The sequence below is a fragment of the Macrobrachium rosenbergii genome, chromosome 4 (genome assembly GCF_040412425.1).
Source record: "Macrobrachium rosenbergii isolate ZJJX-2024 chromosome 4, ASM4041242v1, whole genome shotgun sequence".
NCBI lineage: Eukaryota > Metazoa > Arthropoda > Malacostraca > Decapoda > Palaemonidae > Macrobrachium > Macrobrachium rosenbergii.
The window spans coordinates 75066006-75089849 of NC_089744.1; the positions used below are offsets into that span (position 1 = coordinate 75066006).

The window sequence follows — 23844 nt, forward strand, 5'->3', positions numbered from 1 at the left end:
TTGTAAACTTGGCATCGGGTTAGATTAAACCTCCTTATGACCAAACAGGATTGAGAAGCTTGGTGTGGATCTTACGTCTCCGACCAATCAACCGATATGGCAGTATATTATAACAATCAGAGAAGTTACAGTGAGTCTGTTCAAATTTTTGATTGCCGAATTCAGAAGCTTTCTGGAATAAACAACACGGGGGGACTATTTGAAGTTTTATGTCACTGCTGAAAAATATAGATAGAAATGCATCGCTCAGCCCCGCCGGTTCAGAAATACTTATATTGATTCAAAGACCGATAAGGTTTCGGTCCACTTGTAGCTAGTTGCTGCATCCTTGGTATAGTACAGATCTTGGCTGTAGCATCTTGCCTGCCTGCGTGTGGTTACGATACTTCAGTTTTTCGTCCTAAATTTTCCCGTTCATTCCATTTTCTCTTCTGTTATATTGCTGAATTTATCCACTCTCAGTCTGATACATTCATCAGTGTGCATAAAAGTATGTACATCATTTCCTGTACATTATTGAAGGTGATAATTTTCCCTAAGAAAAATGAACTGTCACGTAGGGTATCTTTGAAACGACATCCAGGTCTCACCAGGGAATGGGGAAAAAAACTTTAAAGGCTTCCAGCCAATGAATAAATAGGTCACAAGTATCTTAGCCAGAGCACGAGACTTACGGCCAATGAGAGGAGGCGACAGATACTGCTTTCAGGACATGTCTGGTGGAGGTCTCTGATTGGCCAAGAAAAATCTTTGACGGGTCTTTGGTACCAGTTATGCTGGAGCCATTGTTGTTTCCACTTCGTGAATTTATCCGTGGGTGTTAGTGGAAAAAAAATTCCTGTTTTTAAAGTTTTGGATAAACATTGTTATTGACGATATTGCGTATCAATAGTCAATATTTTATGCTGTAAGTATTGTGTCTTTTTCGTGTGTTGTCAGTTTGAGTAAAGCTGGGTCACATACAGTGCTATTTTTTTTTTTTTGTGGTATAGGGTTATACTGTAATAATTTAATAAAAGTGTAAGAGGGTATATGGACCAGGAGACCAGTGGATGCGAATAAAATGTCTCTATTTAAGACTGAAATATTTTCCAGTTTGATTCAGCAGTTTTGAGAAAATCTGTTACGATGACCGGTCAAGAGAGTGGTGTTCCAGTCATGACCACAGTTCTAAGAACTGACAGGCCTAGCCTACTTCCAAGCACTGATTATGTCTTCGAAGAGCTTGCTATGTGACAGGATAAAATAACTGGATAAAGCAGGTTAGTAGGGTCATAAGGCTACTAAGGCTCTCGTCCATTTTCTTTGGGGTTCAGGCAACCGAACATTGTATAGGTAGGGTCGATTAATTTTGTTTAAAAAGGTATAAAAGTAAAAAAAAAATTGTCTGGCTAAGGCCAACAGATTGTGCGAAATTATTAATAAATTGTTGATGGGTTCAATGAATTTTGTGAAAAGGTTAATAAATTGTCGATAAATTATCTGGCTTGGGTCAGTGAGTTTTGCGCCATAAAGCCATATTGTCAAAGTGACTGTTTAGGGTCAATGAATTTTATGTGAAAAGGTCAATATGTTATCAAATTGTCTGGCTAGTGTCAATAAATTGTCTGGATAGGTTCAATGAATTTTATGTGAAAAGGTCAGTAAGTTATAAAATTGTTTGGCTAGGGTCAATAAATTGTCTAGATAGTTCAATGAATTTTGTGAAAAGGTCAAACTATCGATAAATTGTCTGCCTAGGGATAATGAGATTGAGTGTGAACTGATTAATAAATTGTCAATAAATTTTCTAGCTTGGGTTATTGAATTTTATGTGAGAGGGTCAGTTAATTATCTGATTGTCTGGCTAGGGTCAATAAAGTTTGTGTGAAAATGTCAGTACGTTGTCAGTAAACTGTCAGGCTAGGGTCAATTGCCTGGCAAGGGTCGATGAAATTTTTGTGAAGTTCAGTAAACTGCCTGGGTAGGGTCAATAAAATTGGGTGAAAAAGATTAATAAATTGTCAATAAATTGTCTGGCTAGGGTCAATAGGTTTTGTGTGAAAAGGTCAATAAATTGTCAGGCTATGGTCAATAAATATTGTGTGGAAGGCAAATTGTGTAGATAGGTTCAATGAATTTTATGTGAAAAGGTCAAAATATCAATAAATTGTCTGGCTAGGGTCAACGAATGAAATTGTGAGAAAAGGTTAATAAATTGTCAAAGTGTCTGGCTAGGATCAATGAATTTTGCGTGAAAAGGTCAATAAATTGTCTGGGTAGGGTCAATAATTTTTGTGTGGAAAGGCCAATAAATTGTGTGGGTAGGTTCAATGAATTTTATGTGAAAGGTCAAAATATTGATAAATTGTCTGGCTAGGGTCAGTGAAATTGTGTGAAAAGGTTAATAAATTGTCAATAAATTGCTTGGCTTTAGTTAATGAATTTTATGTAAAAAAGTCAATATAAATTATAAAATTGTCTGGCTAGGGTCAATAAATTGTGTGAAATGGTCAGCAAGTTATCAATAGAATTTCTGGCCAGTGTCGATGAATTTTGGTGAAAAAGTCAACAAACTGTCAAATTTTCTGGCTAAGGTCAATGATATTGTGCATAAAAGCTAGTAAATTGTCAATAAACTGTCTGACTTGGGTTGGTGAGTTTTATGTGAAAAGGTCTATAAAATATAAAATTGTCTAGCAAGGGTAAAAAATTTGGTGAGAATAGGTCAATAGGTTGTCAATAAATTGTCTGGCTAGGGTCAATAAATTTTGTGTGAAATGGTCAGTAAGTTGTCAACAAATATTCTGGCTAGGATCGATGAATTTTTGTGAAAAGGGTAATAAGCTGTTAATAAATTATCTGACTAGGGTCAAGGAATTGTGTGAAAGGTCAATAAAACTAAGTAAATTGTCTGGTTATGGTCAATGAATTTTGCATGGAAAGGTTAATAATTGTCAATAAATTATCTGGCTAGGGTCAATAAATTGTGTGAAAAGTTCGATAAATTGTCAGGCTGGAGTTAATAAATATGTGTGAAAGGGTTAATAAATTGTCTGGCTAGGTCAATAAATCTTGTTTGGAAAGGACAATAAATTGCGGGGATAGGTTCAATGAATTTTATGTGAAAAGGTCAATGTACTGATGAATTGTCTGGCTAGGGTTAGTGAGATTGAGTGTGAAATGATTAATAAATTGTCAATAAATTTTCTAGCTTGGGTTGTTGAATTTTATGTGAGAAGGTCAGTTAATTATCAGATTGTCTGGCTAGGGCCAATAAAGTTTGTGTGAAAATGTCAATACGTTGTCAGTAAACTGTCAGGCTAGGGTCAATTGCCTAGCAATTGTTGATGAATTTTTGTGAAAAGGTCGTAAGTTTTTAGTAAATTGTCTTGATAGGGTCAATGAAATTGGGTGAAAAGGTTAATAAATGTCAATAAATTGTCTGGCTAGGATCAATAAATTTTGTGTAAAAAGGTCAATAAATTGTGTGGATAGGTTCAATGAATTTTATGTGAAAGATCAAAATATCGATAAATTGTCTGGCTAGGGTCAGTGAAATTGTGTGAAAAGGTTAATACATTGTCAATAAATTTTATGTGAAAAGGTCAATATAAATTACTTAAAATCGTCTGGCTAGGGTCAGTAAATTGTGTGAAATGGTCAGTAAGTTATCAATAGATTTTCTGACTAGGATCGATGAATTCTGGTAAAAAGTTCAATAAACTATCAAATTTTCAGGCTATGGTCAATGATATTGTGTAGAAAAGTTAATAAACTGTCTGGCTTGGGTTAATAAATTTTAAGTGAAAAGGTCAGTAAAGTAAAATCGTCTGGCTAGGGTGAAAATTTGGTGTGAATAGGTCAATAGGTTGTCAATAAATTGTCTGGCTAGAGTCAATAAATTTTCTGTGAAAAGGTCAATGAGTTGTCATAAAATTTTTTAGCTAGGATTGATGAATTTTTGTGAAAAGGTCAATAAGTTAACAAATTTTTTGGCTAAAATTGATGAATTTTTGTGAAAAGGTCAATATGTTGCCAATAAATTATCTGGCAAGAGTCGGTGAATTGTATGGAAAGGTTAGTAAAATTCAGTAAATTGTCTGGTTACGGTCGAATTTTGTATGAAAAGGTTAATAATTGTCGAGAAATTGCCTGGCTAGCGTCAATAAATTTTGTGTGAAAAGGTAAATAAATTGTCTAGCTAGGATCAATAAATTTTGTGTGAGAAGGTCGATAAATTGTCAGGCTAGGGTCAATAATTGTGTGGATAGGTTCAATAAGTTCTATATCAAAAGGTCAAAATATCGATAAATCGTGTGGCTAGGGTCAATGAAACTCTGTGACAAGGTTAATAAATTGTCAATAAATTATCTGGCTAGGGTTAATAATTTTTTTGTGAAATGGTCATTAAAGTGTCTGGGTAGGATCCATAAATTGTCTGGTTACGGTCAACGAATTTTGCATGGAAAGGTTAATAATTGTCAATAAATTGTCTAGCTAGGGTCAACAAATTTTGTGTGAAAAATTCGATAAATTGTCAGGCTGGAGTTAATAAATTTTGTGTGAAAGGGTCAATAAATTGTATGGCTAGGGTCAATAAATTTTGCGTGGAAAGGCCAATAAACTGCGAGGATAGGTTCAATGAATTTTATGTGAAAAGGTCAAACTATCGATAAATTGTCTGGCTAGGGATAATGAGATTGAGTGTGAAATGATTAATAAATTATCAATTAATTTTCTAGATTGAGTTATTGAATTTTATGTGAGAGGGTCAGATTGTCTGGCTAGGGTCAATAAAGTCTGTGTCAAAATATCAATATGTTGTCAGTAAACTGCCAGGCTAGGGTCAATTGCCTGGCAATTGTTGATGAATTTTTGTGAAAAGGTCATAAGTTGTTAGTAAATTGTCTTGGTAGGGTCAATGAAATTGGGTGAAAAAGTTAACAAATTGTCAATAAATTGTTAGGCTGGAATTAATAAACTGTGTGAAAACGTCAATAAATTGTTTGGGTAGGGTCAATAATTTTTGTGTTTAAAGGCCAATAGATTGTGTGGATAGGTTTAATGAATTTTTGTGAAAAGTCAAAATATCGATAAATTGTCTGGCTAGGGTCAGTGAAATTGTCAGAAAAGGTTAATAAATTGTCAATAAATTGTCTGGCTTTGGTTAATGAACTTTATGTGAAAGGGTCAATATAAATTATAAAATCGTCTGGCTAGGGTCAGTAAATTGTGTGAAATGGTCAGTAAGTTGTCAATGGATTTTCTGACTAGGATCGATGAATTTTGGTGAAAAGTTCAATAAACCATCAAATTTTCAGGCTAAGATCAATGATATTGTGTAGAAAAGTTAATAAACTGTCTGGCTTGGGTTAATGAATTTTAAGTGAAAAGGTCAATAAAGTAAAATTGTCTGGCTAGGGTGAAAAATTTGATGTGAATAGGTCAATAGGTTGTTAATAAATTGTCTGGCTAGGGTCAATAAATTTCGTGTGAAAAGGTCAATAAGTTGTCATAAAATTTTTGGCTAGGATTGATGAATTTTTGTGAAAAGGTCAATAAGTTCTCAACAAATTTTTTTTGGCTAGAATTGATGAATTTTTGTGAAAAGGTCAATAAGTTGCCAATACATTATCTGACAAGGGTCAATGAATTGTGTGAAAAGGTCAGTAAAATTCAGGAAATTGTCTGGTTACGGTCGATGAAATTTGTATGAAAAGGTTAATAATTGTCGATAAGTTGCCTGGCTAGCGTCAATAAATTTTGTGTGAAAAGGTAAATAAATTGTCTGGCTAGGGTCAATAAATTCTGTGTGAGAAGGCTGATAAATTTTCCTGCTAGGGTCAATAAATTTTGTGCAGAATGGTCAATAATTGTGTGGATAGGTTCAATAAGTTCTTTGTCAAAAGGTCAAAATATCGATAAATCGTGTGGCTAGGGTCAATGAAATTCTGTGACAAGGCTAATAAATTGTCAATAAATTATCTGGCTATGGTTAATAAATTTTTTGTGAAACTGTTAATAAATAATCTGGGTAGGATCAATAAATTTTGTGTAGAAAGGCTAATAAATTGTGTGGATAGGTTAAATGAATTTTATGTAGAAAGGTCAAAATATCGATAAATTGTCTGTGTTTGGTTAATGAATTTTGTGAAAAGGTCAATAAATTATCGAATTACCAGGCTAGGATCAATAAATTGTGTGAAAGGGTCAATAAATTGTCTGGCTAGGGTCAATAAATTTTGTGTGGAAAGGCCAATAAATTGCGAGGATAGGTTCAATAAATTTTATGTGAAAAGGTCAAACTATCGATAAATTGTCTGGCTAGGGTTAATGAGATTGAGTGTGAAATGATTAATAAATTATCAATAAATTTTCTGGCTTGAGTTATTGAATTTTATGTGAGAGGGTCAGTTAATCATCAAATTGTCTGGCTAGGGCCAATAATGTTTGTGTGAAAGTGTCAGTATGTTGTCAGTAAACTGTCAGGCTAGGGTCAATTGCCTGGCAATTGTTGATGAATTTTTGTGAAAAGGTCGTAAGTTGTTAGTAAATTGTCTTGGTAGGGTCAATGAAATTGGGTAAAAAAGTTAATAAATTGTCAATAAATTGTTGGCTGGGATTAATAAATTGTGTGAAAAGTCAATAAATTGTCTGGGTAGGGTCAATAATTTTTGTGTGGAAAGACCAATAGATTGTGTGGATAGGTTTAGTGAATTTTATGTGAAAAGTCAAAATATCGATAAATTGTCTGGCTAGGGGCAGTGAAATTGTGTGAAAAGGTTAATAAATTGTCTGGCTTCGGTTAGTGAATTTTATTTGAAAAGGTCAATATAAATAATTATAAAATTGTCTGGCTAGGATCAATAAATTGTGTGAAATGGTCAGGAAGTTGTCAATGGATTTTCTGACTAGGATCGATGAATTTTGGTGAAAAGTTCAATAAACTATCAAATTTTCAAGCTAAGGTCAATGATATTGTGTAGAAAAGTTAATAAACTGTCTGGCTTCGGTTAATGACCTTTATGTGAAAAGGTCAATAAAGTAAAATTGTCTGGCTAGGGTGAAAAATTTGGTGTGAATAGGTCAATAGGTTGTCAATAAATTGTCTGGCTAGGGTTAATAAATTTAGTGTGAAAAGGTCAATAAGTTGTCATAAAATTTTTTGGCTAGGATTGATGAATTTTTGTGATAAGGTCAATAAGTTATCAACAAATTTTTTGGCTAGAATTGATGAATTTTTATGAAAAGGTCAACAAGTTTTCAATAAATTATCTGGCAAGGGTCAATGAATTGTGTGAAAAGGTCAGTAAAATTCAGTAAATCGTCTGGTCACGGTCGATGAAATTTGTATGCAAAGGTTAATAATTGTCGAGAAATTGCCTGGCTAGCGTCAATAAATTTTGTGTGAAAAGGTAAATAAATTGTCTGGCTGGGGTCAATAAATTCTGTGTGAGAAGGTCGATAAATTGTCCTGCTAGGGTCAATAAATTTTGTGCGGAATGGTCAATATTTGTGTGGATAGGTTTATTAAATTCTATGTCAAAAGGTCAAAATATCGATAAATTGTGAGGCTAGGGTCAATTAAATTCTGTGGCAAAGTTAATAAATTGCCAATATATTATCTGGTTAGGGTTGATAAATTTTTTGTGAAATTGTCAATAACTTGTCTGGTTAGGATCAATAAATTTTGTGTAGAAAGGCCAATAAATTGTGTGGATAGGTACAATGAATTTTATGTAAAAAGGTCAAAATATCGATAAATTGTCTGGGTTTGGTTAATTTTGTGAAAAGGTCAATAGATTATAGAATTACCAGGCTAGGATCAATAAATTTTGTGCGAAAAGGTCAGTAAGTTAATAAATTTTTTGGCTAGGATCAATGATTTTTTTGTGAAAAGGTAAATAAATTATTAAATTGTCCAGGTAAGGTTAGTGAAATTGTGTATAAAGGTTAGTAAGTTGTCAATAAATTGTTTGGCTTAGGTTAACGAATTTTATGTGGAAAAGTCAATTAATTATCAAATTGTCTGGCTCGGGTTAATAAATTTTCTGTGAAAAGGTCGATAATGATCAAATTGTCTGGCTAGGGTCAATAGATTTTTTTGTGTGAAAAGGCCAATAAATTATCAAATTGTCTGGTTAGGATCAATAAATTTTTTGTGAAAAGGTCAATAAATTGTCAAATTGTCCGGCTAGGGTCAATAAATTTTTGTAAAAAGGTTAATAAGTTGCCAGCAAATTTTATGGCTAGGATCGATGGATTTTTGTGAAAAAGTCAATAAGTTGTCAATAAATGAACTCACTGGGGTCATTGAATTGTGTGACAAGGTCAATAAATTTCAGTAAATTTTCTGGCTACCGGCAATGAACTTTGTATGAAAAGGTCGGTAAATTGTGTGGGTAGGGTCAAGGAATTTTTTTGACAAAGGTCTATGAATTTTGTTTCAGGTAAAAATAAATTGTGTGGTTAGGGTTAATGATGTTTTGGGTAAAAAAGAAATTTGGTGGTTAGTGTTAATTACTCGTGAGAAAAGGTCAGTGAACTACGAGTAAGGTCCATCAGTTTCGTTTGGAAAGGTAAATAAACTGTGTGATTCTGTTCAAGCAATTTTCTTTGGCTAGGGTCAATTAACTTTGTGTAGCTATGGCGAAAAATATTTATGAGGTTAGGCTTAATGAATGTTGTGTGAAAACGTCAGGTGAATTATCTGAGTAAGATAAATGCATTTTCATGTGAAAAGGTCAGTGAGTTGTGTAAGGACAATGGACTGTGTGTTAAGGCGAATTGTGTAGGTAGAGCATGAAAGGTTAATAACTGTGGTCAATTTTGCGTCAATGAATTGCATACATAGTGAATTTTATGTGAAAAGATTAATTTCCTGTGAAAAGGTACATGAGCTGTGTAGGGTCAATGAATTTTGTGTGAAAAGGTCAGTGAATTACGCATATATTAGTGAATATTGTGTGAAAGGGTTAATGAATTGTATGTGGTAAATGGTCATTGAAATTTCATAGGTGGTAGTAAACACAAGGATAGGATATTTTAACCGTGAAAAGTAGCTTGCTGCCAAGGTCCATTGTTACCTTATATGACCTATATTTTCTGTCTCCATACATACTCTTATGCAGATTCGACCAATGAGTGTGTGCGCGCTTGGGTAGACGTGTATACGTATGGTATGTATGTGGCATAACTTATCGGTCAACATTCTTGGGAAGGTTCAGTTTTATAGTTAATCTCACTGTTGACTTTCGTTTGTCTTAAAGAGCTCATTAGCTTATTACTCGAGAAAACCGCTCATGTTTAACTATGCTCTCTCTCTCTCTCTCTCTCTCTCTCTCTCTCTCTCTCTCTCTCTCTCTAAGTTTTGTCTCTCTCTCTCTTTTTAGCTAAGTAAATTTAGCTCATTACTCAAGAAAACCTTTTGTAAAAGTAATTCATGTTTAACTCTGCTCTCTCTCTCTCTCTCTCTCTCTCTCTCTCTCTCTCTCTCTCTCTCTCTCTCTGTTATTTTTGTAAGAGTATTTAGGTCTAACCATAAGTGAACTCTCTCTCTCTCTCTCTCTCTCTCTCTCTCTCTCTCTCTCTCTCTCTCAAGTTATTTTTGTCAAGTACGTTTAAGTCTAACCATAAATGAACTCTCTCTCTCTCTCTCTCTCTGTCTCTCTCTCTCTCTCTCTCTCTCTCTCTCTCACTCAAGCTATTTTTGTTAAATTTAGGTATAACCATAAATGAATTTCTCTCTCTCTCTCTCTCAAGTTTTTTTGTAAAAGTAAGTATATTTAAGTCTAACCATAAATCTCTCTCTCTCTCTCTCTCTATTTTTGTAAAAGTAAATTTCGTATATCCTCTCTCTCTCTCTCTCTCTCTCTCTCTCTCTCAAGTTATTTTTGTAAAAGTAAGTAAATTTAGGTCTAACCATAAATGAACTCTCCTCTCTCTCTCTCTCTCTCTCTCTTCTCCACTCAAGCTCTTTTGTAAAAGTAATTAAATTTACGTATAACCTTTCTCTCTCTCTCTCTCTCAAGTTATTTTTGTAAAGCTAATTTTGTCTCTCTCTCTCTCTGTTATTTTTTGTAAAGTAAGTAAATTTAGGTCTAACCATTGAACTCACTCACTCTTTTTCTCTCTCAAGTTATTTTTTGTAAAAATAAGTAAATTTAACTAACCATAAATGAACTCTCTCTCTCTCTCTCTCTCTCTCTCTCTCTCTCTCTCTCTTATAACTCTCTCTCTCTCTCTCTCTCTCTCTCTCAAGTTATTTTTGTAAAAGTAAGTAAATTTAGGTCTAACCATAAATGAATCTCTCTTTCTCTCTCTCTGTTATTTTTTGTAAAAGTAAGTAAATTTAAGTCTCATGAACTCTCTCTCTCTCTCTCTCTCAAACTATTTTTGTAAAAGTATGTAAATTTACGTATAACCATAAATGAATCTCTCTCTCTCTCTCTCTCTCTCTCTCTCTCTCTCTCTCTCTCTCTCTCTTTCTCTCAAGTTATTTTTTAAAAGTAAGTACGTTTAAGTCTAACCTCTCTCACTCAAGCTATTTTTGTAAAAGTAAATTTACGTATAACCATAAATGAATCTCTCTCTCTCTCTCTCAAGTTTTTTTGTAAAAGTAAGTATATTTAAGTCTAACCATAAATGAACTCTCTCTCTCTCTCTCTCTCTTCAAGCTATTTTTGTAAAAGTAAATTTACGTATAACCATAAATGAATCTCTCTCTCTCTCTCTCTCTCTCTCTCTCTCTCTCTCTCTCTCTCTCTCTCTCTCTCTCTCTCTAACCATAAATGAACTTTTTCTCTCTCTCTCTCATTCAAGCTATTTTTGTAAAAGTAAATTTGTTTAGTTATTTTGTAATAGTAAGAAAAGTAAGCAAATTTAGTATATAACCATAAATGAATAAGTTATGAAAGAATAAGACTTTTTATTTTATTTTCAGATAAGTGATCCCATCTTAGGAAACGTCTTCCCTCCAGCTGTCGTCCTACTACAAATACTGGGGAGGAATTAAGTTGAAGTAAAGTAAGGAGTCACGTCAAGGTTAATGCTGTAGATATTTGTGTTCGGTTTTAGAATATATTGTCTAAATCCACTCCTAACTTTCTTCTAACCTTACAACCTCTCTAACACAATGAACATCAGTTATGGTAGCTGGGTAGATTTGAGTCGTCTAATATGGAGTTTTAATAGACTTCATTTCATAACTTGGTTGTAAATTTCTTTTTGGTTAAAGTCGTCCCTAGAATTGGTGGTAATATGTGAGCTCTCACTAAGGCTGACACGAAGTTAAAATCGTATTCATTCTTATTAAAGTTAAAAAGGGACTATTAGTCTTTATGTGGCTCCTTTGCATATAGTGTTCTTTCAGTAACAAGATGGGGGTAGAAAATCGAAGTTTGTAGAATTAGAATGCGTGTTTGGTTATATACCACTGAAATAGCTTTGCGTCTCATTCTCTTAGTCAAGACTTAAAATCAGTGCTAGTGAACAAAAGAACATAAATGACTTTTTTCACAATGATGGTTTGGCATAGACATTTAAAAGAAAGGGTTTGGCAACTTTATCTCTGCGTGCTGCTTTTTTCCCTCTTATGAGCATTTCTGCTGTTTGAATAAAGGCAAGAAGAGGCTTTTTAATTTGAGAGTCAACCTTTGTCTTCGACTGGAATAAATTTTGCTGTTCCGACTACTCAAGGGTTTTTTTAGAAAGGCTGTACTTTTTTTAATAATTGCTGTGATTTGTTCTTAATTTTGCTGTTTCAAGTACTCACGGTTGCTGTGGAAAAACTTTTTTTTCAGTAATTGCTGTGATTTGTTCTTAATTTTGCTTTCAGTACTCATGGTTGTATAACCGTGACTTGTTCTTAATTTTCCTGTTTCAAGTTCTTAAGGTGGTCGTAGAAAAAACTTTTTTTTAAATAATTGCTGTGATTTGTTCTTAATTATGCTGTTTCAAACACTCATGGTTGTTGTAGGAAGACTAGATTGTTTTACTAGCTGTGATTTGTTCTTAATTTTGCTGTTGCAACTTCCTATGGGGGTGTAGAAAAAACACTTGATAATTGCTGTGATTTGTTTTTAAGGTGTCACTTTAAAAACGGCTGCCATAATTTACTGTTAGCTGACATCATGAAATATGTCATTTGTGTTATACTGGCAAATAAAGAAAAGCTGTTTATGGAATATTATTCTTTCCACTTTTTCACCTCCAATTTGAGGAGGAGAGCTTCTTACGCTCAAAATTTCCTTGTCTTTATCAACGGCAGTCTTTGGTCATTATTTTTAAATGTGAGTCTGCATCTTTCCTCCGGGATCGTTACGCTCAGGTCCCTTTGAGAAATACATATACTTCCTCGAATTGTGTTCAAATCAGTCTTCTATTTCATTATTCTTTCAGAAATACTGTAACTGCTTTTCTGCATTCCGTTCCCTCAGATCGGGTTTCTGTGTCTGTTAACAAGGCCATTTTGTATGTTTAGTTCTGAAAGGTTTCATAGCAATTAGTTTAGGGAGAGGAAAATAAATCAAAATTTCAGTTTCACTGTGTAGGAAAACAGTTTCATCTAAGTGACCATTTTATCATGTCATATACTCTGCCCCCGCAGGGGGGTTAGTGCTGTAGATGCACCTCACGCTGTGCACTGTAAGCATTACTTAAGGATCTTTGTGGCGTGCCTTCGGCCTCTAGCTGTAACCCCTTTCGTTCCTTTTACTGTACCTCCTTTCATATTCTCTTCCATCTTTCTCCTAACAATTGGTTCATAGCGCCACTGCGAGGTTTTCCTCCTGTTACACCTTTCAAAACCTTTTACTGTTAATTTCCGTTTCAGCGCTCAATGGCTTCATAAGTCCCAGTGTTTGGCCTTTGGCCTATATTCAATTCAATTGATATACTCGCCTTTCTCCCAACTCGTCTAATTCACTATTTTCAGAAGCCCTGTTTTGAATGGCAAGTCACTAAAGACTTGTTGAATACATTCTAATTTTCTTTTTTTTTTGCTTTGTCGATCCTGTCAGAGTTAATGGTAGCTACACTAACGTTAGGTACTAAAATCCTGGACAATTTGTTTTATAAGTTTATAACTCGATGCTTATCCTTGATTAACATGCAGTAATGCTTAACGGAAGCCTGAAATATCTTTATTTTTTCTCCTTCTCCTTAGGTGTAGACTTCGAACTTGAGTACGTGATGAACTGACTGAGGAGGAAATAACAGACGTAGTTATACTATACCAAGTTGACCTCGAAAATGTAGGTATTGCTTTCCTCCCTACACTTAATATATGTCAACCTTTGTACGAAGGGTGGTTGAAGTGTTAACTGAGATTTATGCATGCGTAATGTAAATCTTATTGAAAATATGTTCATGTCGTAATGTAGATCTTTTCTTTTCAGCCTCTACGCATATGAGCAAGCGTTGCATACAAAGCAATACAGAAAGTGTAGTGAGAGCCGGGAAATGTGGTGCTGAAATCTCTGGTGTGGCAAGGAAATGGCGATTGTGTGTAAAGCCGCCTGCGGAAGGAACACCCAGCTGAACCGCAGAACGCTAAAACAAGAGTTTGGTAATTCAGTCTCGCTTATCCCAGAGTTGTTTCCGAGACATTATATATGGAAGCTCAGTCTCGCTTATCCCAGAGTTGTTTCCGAGACATTATATATGGAAGCTCAGTCTCGCTTATCCCAGAGTTGTTTCCGAGACATTATATATGGAAGCTGTTTTCTACGTAGAGAATCTCACACAGGCTGTTTACTATCAGACTCGTGCAACCATATTAAACTCCGAACGTCTAAATATCTGTATATATTATATATATACTACAGGCTCGCCCCCTTATTTTGTGGAATGGAATTTCAGAACCGATTTATTTAGAAATTTAAATGTTACAAACATCATGTACCCATTTGTGTGGAAATTATTTAAATATTATAAAATTTTTTTATTTAACATCCACAAAAAATTACCAAATCGAGAGAGTACAATATACATAAAGCGTTATACAATGACCCAGGAAAGGAAGAATATATTTTATTAGTTCAGAACAAGTTCAGCCGGCTAAAAAAAAAAAAAAATAAAAATCTATTTGAAAAATGTGAGGCGTCCAGAAATGTCTTAAAAATGACGAATTGCCCTGGATTACCGGCTACTCATATATATATAAAATGTCGCCGACCTTCTTGCTCTGTTGCAGTCGTACTTCGGAGTTTTCTCTTCAAGAACTCCCGTGTTTATAATCTCTTCTGCATCCCTTCTTGGCTTTGGCTATGTTGGAGTAGCCCTTCTGTTTCTCAATTCTTGCTGTGCTGCAGTAAAAAAAATCAATTCTTGCTGTTGCAAAGCCCTTCTGTTTCTCAATTCTTGCTGTGCTGCAGTAGCCCTTCTGTTTCTCAATTCTTGCTGTGCTGCAAGCCCTTCTGTTTCTCAATTCTTGCTGTGCTGCATTAGCCCTTCTGTTTTCAATTCTTGCTGTGCTAAAATAGCCCTTCTGTTTCTCAATTCTTCTGCAGTAGCCCTTCTGTTTCTCAATTCTTGCTGTGCTGCAGTAGCCCTTCTGTTTCTCAATTCTTGCTGGCTAGCCCTTCTGTTTCTCAATTCTTGCTGTGCTGCAGTAGCCCTTCTGTTTCTCAATTCTTGCTGTGCTGCTAGCCCTTCTGTTTCTCAATTCTTGCTGTGCTGCAGTAGCCCTTCTGTTTCTCAATTCTTGCTGTGCTGCAGTAGCCTTTCTGTTTCTCAATTCTTGCTGTGCTGCAGTAGCCCTTCTGTTTCTCAATTCTTGCTGTGCTGCAGTAGCCCTTCTGTTTCTCAATTCTTGCTGTGCTTGTAGCCCTTCTGTTTCTCAATTCTTGCTGTGCTGCAGTAGCCCTTCTGTTTCTCAATTCTTGCTGTGCTGCAGTAGCCCTTCTGTTTCTCAATTCTTGCTGTGCTGCAGTAGCCCTTCTGTTTCTCAATTCTTGCTGTGCTGCAGTAGCCCTTCTGTTTCTCAATTCTTGCTGTGCTGCAGTAGCCCTTCTGTTTCTCAATTCTTGCTGTGCTGCAGTAGCCCTTCTGTTTCTCAATTCTTGCTGTGAGGTAGGTCGCCTTTCTGTCTCTTCTTTTCTTAGCTATGTTGCAGTAGCACTTTTCTCTGTAACAGGAAATGAGTGTTAGTTCTTTTACAGTCAGTTAACTAGCATACAATTTCATTTTCTTTTTTACAATGGTATATTTTATTAACCTGTGAATATATTAAGACTAACTCAGACTAACTCTTTATAAATACATCATTGCAGCATCATGATGGGGCTTAAAAAGTTAGTATTAACCCAGAAACCTTTGCTTCAGAAATTTTAACTGTATTTAATTCAGGAAATTAAAATCTTTAAACAAAAGTTATATATAAATACAATATAGAGTACACTTATCTATTTACTTTTAAATAAAGAAAATTACTCAGATTTAAATTCAGAAAATACTAAAACTTTTTGAAAAAGAGGAACAAAGACTTTAAATTCAGAAAATACAAACTTTTTGAAAAGAGCATAAAATTCAGAAAATACTATAACTTTTTGAAAAAGAGGAACAAAGACAAAAACAAGAAAAATTGTTTAGAAAATCGTTATAAAAACTTACTCCAAACATTTGAGGTGTCTAAAGTTGCTTAAATATTTGCTCTGGATTATCGACTTTAAATTTCGTCATTTATCTTCTTGCTTCTCCCATCCTCTGTTTTTGCCATTTTGGTGTAGTTCAGTTCACCCTGTAAAACAACAAACCTTATTGAAATTGTGCGTAATCATGAACTAGTTAAAAGGAATCAAAGTCTTCAAGACTTACATGTAAATCAAAAGAAATTTTATTACTTTAAATTATACATTAAAAAAACCCTTAAGATAGATTTTGTGTCATTAAAAAAAACCTTAAGATAGATTTTGTGTCAGACTTCAGTTAAATAACATATGCAAAAACTACTTAAATAACATAGCAAGTACTACCCTACTTAAATAACATATGCAAGATTTAAATAACATATGCAAGTACTACCCTACTTAAATAACATATGCAAGTACTACCCTACCTACTTTTTTTCTAAGTTTACTAGTGATCAGTGTTGCAGCAATTTCTACCTAAAAGTTTTTGTTGTTTTGTTAAATTTAAATTTCATGAAACAAAAACAATGATTATATGATAGGCACCAAATAAGAGCCAATTAAATCTTCAAACGGACGCCTCATGAATGCAGACAAATCCACATTAAATCCTTTTAAACCATCCTTTTAAATCCTATCAATTCCTCTTTTTAAATCACAATTAGGCAATGCACCAACTGCTTTCTTATACAAAGAGCCCGTAACAAATACCTAACATGTGAATAACACCAATTATTACCCTTATCTCGTCCATGGGTTTCTAACAATGAAGGAGTCAACAGTCCAAAGATCTATACACAAGGACACCAAAAAAATTCTGGTACCTTTGCTGTTCATTACTACCCTAATGCTGCTGTTCTTGCATTCTAATACTTTTTGATCTATAAATTTCTTCATTTTTTCTTTTTAATGAGTACGATTTCTTTCTGTATTTTCCTTTACCTTCTCTTACTTCCTCATGAGCACCATATTGTTTGAAAGCCTTAATTTCAAGTCAATGGCCCCTGTGGGCTTGTTCCGTGTTAATAGGGTTCATCTTCTGAATAATAATAATAATAATAATAATAATAATAATAATAATAATAATAATAATAATAATAATAATAATAATAATAATAATACGAAGGAAGGAGACCCTCTGAGGCAAGTTTTTAATAAAATGGCTGCATTTTGCGAATTGATTTTATACTGAATTTTCTCAGTTCTGATAATTCGCTTTTCCTGCACATCAATATTAGTCAATTGTCCAATGTTCATATTTTGGTGGATGAAACAACGTATTCCTTACATTTGAAATTATTCTAAAGCATTACAGCAGGGGTGTAAATCCGTAGATTTTCCTATGGTATTTTCGGTGGTATTTTTTCTTTTTCTGACGAAAAAAAAAAAAAAAAAATACCACCGACAAGTACCATCAGGAAAATCTATGGATTTACACCCCTGCTGTAATGCTTTAGAATAATTTCATCTAAGAAATACGCTTTTTCATCCATCAAAATATGAACATTGGACAATTATTGACTAAAATTGATGTGCAGGAAAAGGGATTTATTATAATTGAGAAAACTCGGTATACAATCAATTAGCAAAATGCAGCCATTTTATTCAACAAAATAATAATAATAATAATAATAATAATAATAATAATAATAATAATAATAATAATAATAATAATATCTGAAACCCATCTTCAGGGGAGCTATTAACCTGAAAGAAAAAAGTTTAAATCATTATTTGGCATAAGCACATTCATAAATAACTTGCTATAAAAACCCTTTGACTTGCTAAGCTTCCATGACTGCGCAACATACGGCTACGTCACGAAAAAATGACCCTGCAAAGTTTAAGCTTCCATATTTTGCTACCTACAGTAGACTGTCCTAAAATGGAAGACTGCAGTATCTGCAAAAATAAAAAACAGAAAAATAGTATATACTGCAGTTTTCCCTTGCCCTACTACTGGTTTTGCAGATACTGCAAATGGGACCTAAATAAAGTTTTGAAGAATCATTCTGAAACTGCAGTAACTTGTGTATTTGTGTTTCACGGGCCCAGTAGGTGGCATATCTCAATTTCGAAAATTTTGCAGATATTGCAGTTTTCCATTGTAGGGGAGTAGAGCCTTTAGGTTACAAATGCTCTTCACTTGAATATGGTATGTCATCTGAACATGATACTGAATTGTGCAGATAATTGGGTAACCCTCAACCTAAGGATAACTTAGTCTACCTTATAAATTCAGTTAGCCTAGACGGTTTCCCACAGAAAGTATGTTAATGCGTAGGTAAAAGGTGCCAAGTAGGAGCACGGGTGCGTATTTCTGTGCACGAGGCCTGGTAAACATGTATACCACTAAATACATAAAATGACAAAACGTATGTGTACAAAAATGTCGAAATATCAATTTAATAGTAGCAAACTGTATACTTTATGCATAAAGGAAAATCGTATGTATAAGTGTGCATAATAACAAACCTGTACTAAGGCTCATATATTACTTGGAAGACAAAGATGAAAAAACGAGCATTAACGAGCATTTGAGACTTAAATTGCAACCGTACTGATATAGGTAAGCGGAGATATGGGTAACGTCATATACAAATAGTAAAATTATTAAAAAAATACGTATATAGGAGGGAACATGCGCTCAATGCACAGATAAGCAGTTAAACAAGTCTATTATCGGTGAAACTATAATTGCTAACTAGTCTTATAAATAAAAAAATGAGCTGAAGTTTCTTTGGCGCAATCGAGTTTTCTGCACAGCCTCTACAGCGTATAATCAAGGCCACCGAAAATAGATCTATCTTACGGTGGTCTCTGTATAATGCTGTATGAGCCGCGGCCCATGAGGCTTTAACCACGGCCCGGTGGTGGCATATCCTATATCGTTGCCAGAAGTGCGATAATGGCTAATTTTAAGCTTAAATGAAATAAAAACTAATGAGGCTAGAGGGCTGCAATTTGGTATGTTTGATGATTGGAGGGTGGATGATCAACATCCCAATTAGCAGTCCTCTAGCCGGCACAATAGTTTTCTTTTACAGAATACTAATAAGTATTAATTTGTTCATGCGTTACTACCTATTGAGAAGGGGGAGATTTAAATGAATCCGCATTAACAGGGAAACCAATGTTCATGTTGAAAAGTTAAAATACGCAGCCAGACAACAGTGGAACCGCATAATGGAACAGATATGAATCGAATATATATTATTTAGGCCAAAGGCCAAGCGCGGAGACCTATGAGGTCATTCAGCGCTGAAGCGGAAATTGACAGTGGAAAGGTTTGAAAGGTGTAACAGGAGTAAAACCTTGCAATTGCACTAAAATTGTTAGGTGGAAATTAAGATGGAAGAAAAAATATGAACAGAGGTACAATAAAAGGAATGAAAGGGGTTGCAGCTAGGGGCGAAGGGACGCTGCAAAGAACCTTAAGTAAATTTACAGTGCACCATATAAGCCCTGACGGCACTACCTCCCTACAGGGGTGGGGGGGGGGGGTGCATATGGAAGGACGGGCAGCCGCCTGACATACGCTGTGCACTGGAAATGCTCAAGAACCACAAAAGCAGACTGCAAGCTTTCAACACGGTTAAAGTGTATCGAGATAAAAAGAGCGAAATTACGACAAAAATAATTAAATACTTGCTCACAGCAAAAATAATTAGCATATTTGCTCTCGGTAAATACACGTTTCCGTCAGCTGCTGTAGGCACTATAAAGGGGGGGAAATGCACGGGAGGTATTGAAGGAGAAACTAAATGTTTAAAAATGAGCAGATACTTTTAAAGTCTTAGTTAACTTTAACCGACATGTGAGATGAGGCTGGGGGGATGGGCCAAGATGGGGTTGACGAATCGGTGGAGTTTTACGCGGGGGTAGGGGAGGGTTGGCCTCCCCCCAAAAAATGGAAGCAGAGCAAAGTTCAAAAGGATAACATTTACACCCAGAGAGAGAGAGAGAGAGAGAGAGAGAGAGAGAGAGAGAGAGAGAGAGAGAGAGAGACTTACTTGCCAATAATGAAGTTTCAATTGCTAATCACTTCCTTTCCATTTCCCCGGATATTGATAAAAATTGCGAAATATTTAGCTATATGTGATATTCGACATTTCATGTAATTTCGCAATCTGGGGAGTTAGTAATTTCGCAAACGACGCACTTCCCACAAAATGTACCCCTCAGATACACAAACACTATCGGATAAGTTGAAAAAAAACTAAATGCCACTAGTCAAGACACAGACGGTTATCTATTATTAAAGACAAATGTTTTAAACTACTTACAAAGGCTACCGTTATTTTTCGGAAGTCTCCGGCCACCTCCCACATTTTAATTTATATTTTTCTTGTGTAAAACACAAAAATTTCCTCTTAATACATAACCTTCACAAATGCTTAACAGAAAAATAATCAAATTACGACTTATAAGGTAAGACAATATCAGCCCTCCCCACCGCCTTCCATAGCTAATGCGGCAAAATTTTAACTAGTAAACACCCCTAGGTTACGTTAGGTGGTATTTTTAGGTTCTTTTAGTGCCCAGTCACTTCCTAACCATTTTTGCATGAAAAACGCAAAATGGTTTTTCCATGCAAAAATGGCTGGCTGGAGTCTTTTGAAAAACTACCAAGGGAAACAGATGCTTTGGTCGTTAACAAAAATTACCAAAAAAAAACAAATGTCAGATAAAAGAATCCCTTCTGTACCTACAAAATTTCAACGTTACATGATTACTGAAAGCTTAATTAGCTCAATATTTATTACACAATTCAATTAAAATTTTTTTTTACTATATGATTCAATATATACTTATAAACTATTTTAATTACGAAAAGCTTCCGTATAATTATGGTTTGGCTCTCACAGGGCTGGCCTCCATATAATTAAAAACGCCTTCAGCTCTGACGCTAAAAGGCTGTACTGATTTCAATTTTCTGTAAAATAAAACTGACGGTTTTGTCTGTCCGTCCGCATTTTTTTCTCTCCGCCTTTAGATCTTAAAAACTACAGAGGCTAGAGGGCTGCAAATTGGTATATTAACCATCCACCCTCCAATCATCAAACAGCAAATTGGAGCCCTCTAGCCTCAGTTATTTTATTTACGGTTAAAGTTAGCCATAATCGCACTTCTGGCACCGCCATAAGTACCAACAACACAGGCCACCACCGGACTGTGGCTGAGTTTCGTGGGCCGTGGCTGAGGCCACCACCGGACCGTGGGTGAGTTTCATGGGCCGCTGATGTACAGAACGCATTTTTTACTTTAAATTGCAACAACAAGCAGCGCATCACAGTTCGTATATTTGAACAATGTTAAACTTTGTAACAATGAATTCCCTGCACAGATATTTTCCTGGAAACACTATCGACATTTAACTTACTTTCAAGAATATAAATATAAATCACATCACAAACGTTTTTAACAGCTTACACCAAATACATTTTCACAGCGGATCCAACGTAGATTTTAACTATAAGGCATTTCGTTATCATTTGTCTTCATCGAATATACACTGGTCACTAGTAAACCTATTTAAAGATTAAAACAACGAGAGAGAGAGAGAGAGAGAGAGAGAGAGAGAGAGAGAGAGAGAGAGAGAGAGAGAGAGAGAGAGAGAGAGAGAGAAATTTACAGCAGCGACTACCTACATGACTACAAATTCTACCCTCATCAAACCAGCTTTTCGACCTGTTAGACCTATCTGCATTCTGAATTTACAGGCCATATATTGGCATCATTACTGGACAATTTTTCATTATGCAATTAAGTACGTCGCTCAATAGCTATAGAAAAAAATAGGAGATATACACAAGCCAGTAGCCGATATTAAATGTTGAAAATGGCTAAATCAGCCAAGGACTCACTCAGAAAATAGATTTTTTTCAACGGAGCATACTAGCGACTAATTGCTCCCTCAAACCTTTAGATACTTTACCAGAAGGGGCCCACACAGATATAATTTACATAAGGGAGAAATTTACAGTTTTATGCTTTTACGTTATCCCGACAGGCTGGTACTAAATGGTGCCCTGCAGAGCTTCTCTGTAAAATTACCATATTTCATATACGAAACTATCCCCCCCCAACAAAAAATGACTTACGGCTACTTAGATAAAACTATATTGCAATTCAAAAAGTTTTATAAGACATCAGGGCAGTGTTACTATGTTTGCGGTCTAATTATGGCTAGGCAGCAAGAGTAATTTCACTTTTATTGATGTTAATGAAAGCCACGTTGCATTTATATTGGCGAAGTTTATTTCAACTTAACAGTTTAATTTCCAGTTCTTAACACAAACCTTTACCCCTCTAACTTGACAGAAAATTTACGTTACCACATGGAAAAAGACACTCCCTCACCTACGCTAGCCTAACATCTTGTATAACTGGATGAGGCAGTCGTTTAGGCGTTAAAGAATACTGACAGCAAGAATTAGTTATTTATAAAATAAAAACTACGGAAATTTACAAAATCGGGTTATGACTACTCAGGGGAAGTAAAATTTCATGTAGGTGCAAAACCAGTTTAGCGAAATTTTAACGTAAGAATCCACGAGATTCCTAAATTGCTTAAGTCGCGTACTAAGTAGTAAGTGCGGCTGCATCTTCGATCTGTTAAGGGGCCCTAACAACTTTCTACCGTATTTATGGGTATAAGCACTTACTATTAAAAAAAGTTTATACAGAGTATTTCTTAAGCAAGACATTTAGCAAAAAATATATATGTATTTTTCGTCAACTTACCCCGAGTCTGTGATCGCAATGCCTCGAAAACTTGCAGACCGACAAGAAATGAGCCACAATTTTATTTGTCTTATTTTACTTTGCTTTTCGCTTATTTCTCTTTCATAGTTTGGACTTGACTTCTCAGTTTCCTTTCCAATACTGGGCTGCCTTTCCTGCTGTGGTCCTTGTGTTCGTGACATTCTGATTTTCCAACTAAAACTGCAGCTTTATTTGTAAATTGTAGAATATTTACCACTTTCTAGTACTGACTGACACTTTGTTCCACTTTCAGGATTTTCAAATATCGTTTCAACTTAAGACTGACCGGCTACAACCACTCTAGGCCCCCAAATAAGCCAAGGTCACAAGCCAGCCGGTAAAAAGAACTTGGGAATAGTGCCTATCAATTAAAAAAAAAGGCCTACACAAATTAACCTTTGGTCAGATTAAGACCACCGCCAATTAACCACAACAGTTAATAATTATTTACGAAATACTGCAAGGTATAATCAAATACACGAACGCTGAAACGAGCAGCCCAAAAACACCGTCACTTTCGCTACGCTGGCTGACCGAAAACTGCCCAGAGAGTCAGGAAGACCACAAAGATTTTCCTGTTCGCCAATCAGAGATCTACACTTTGGCCATACAGGAAACCTCATTTCTATCGCCTTCTTTCATTGGCTGCTGGATGGAAGGCTATGGAAGCGATTCTCCCATTGGCTGGCGGGACTTAGGTAGTTTTCGAACAGCTTTTCTCCAAGGGATAATTGTCGTTATGAGTGGCTTCTCTTTAAACAAATTATATAAGAATGAACTAATACGTTAATAAATGGATTAATAAAATAATAAATGGATTAATAAATTAATGAATTCATCAGCTTATCAATATAGCAAGAGGAAAATAAGATAGAAAAATATGAACAAAGGTAAGACCTTAACAGTAAAGCGGATGGTAACGGCCAAGTTACATACAGTAACTAAGGGACTTGCAAAACCCTTTTATATAGTTTAACAGCCACCAAAACTGGGGAATTATTTTAACATAAATGTTTTTGGTGATAAATAGAAACAATCCTAGACCGTTTTCCTCAAAATTATAATACGCCCTTATGACAACGCCAAAAATATCACTTGATTCTTGTGTCAACAGGGAAAATGGTCATGTCCTTGTTATATCAATCATGAGTAAAAGGATTATAAGCTGATGTAGGTTATACTTCAATTTCATGCAGCATTTCAACATTTACAGGTGAAATTAGCCTTAACATCCATTGAAATATCTGTTCGTCTTTGTACCCTATACATCAAAGCTCGTTCGAAAATGTATTAGAAACAGTTACTAACGCTACGAAAAAAAAGCTACATAAAAACGAAAAACAGAAATTGCACTAAAATGACAACTATGTTACGGGTAGTGAATTCATGAAACTGGCTGGAAAACCATTTTCATTTTCCCAGCTGACGAAACTGCACGCTAATAATTAGTGAATAGCAATGCAGA

At 35.1% G+C, this 23844-nt stretch overlaps 2 long non-coding RNA genes across 2 annotated transcripts; one reads left to right on the plus strand and one right to left on the minus strand.

Moving 5' to 3' along the window:
• Window positions 1-676: 676 nt before the first annotated feature.
• LOC136838372 (uncharacterized) lies at window positions 677-12160 on the plus strand. The gene is made up of 3 exons (XR_010852962.1): window positions 677-907; window positions 1096-1262; window positions 10925-12160. It is a non-coding gene; the product is annotated as an uncharacterized lncRNA (long non-coding RNA).
• Window positions 12161-15044: 2884 nt separating this feature from the next.
• LOC136838373 (uncharacterized) lies at window positions 15045-22923 on the minus strand. Its single transcript, XR_010852963.1, has 3 exons — window positions 22359-22923; window positions 15595-15721; window positions 15045-15109 (listed from the first exon to the last, which is right to left on the minus strand). It is a non-coding gene; the product is annotated as an uncharacterized lncRNA (long non-coding RNA).
• Window positions 22924-23844: the final 921 nt, after the last annotated feature.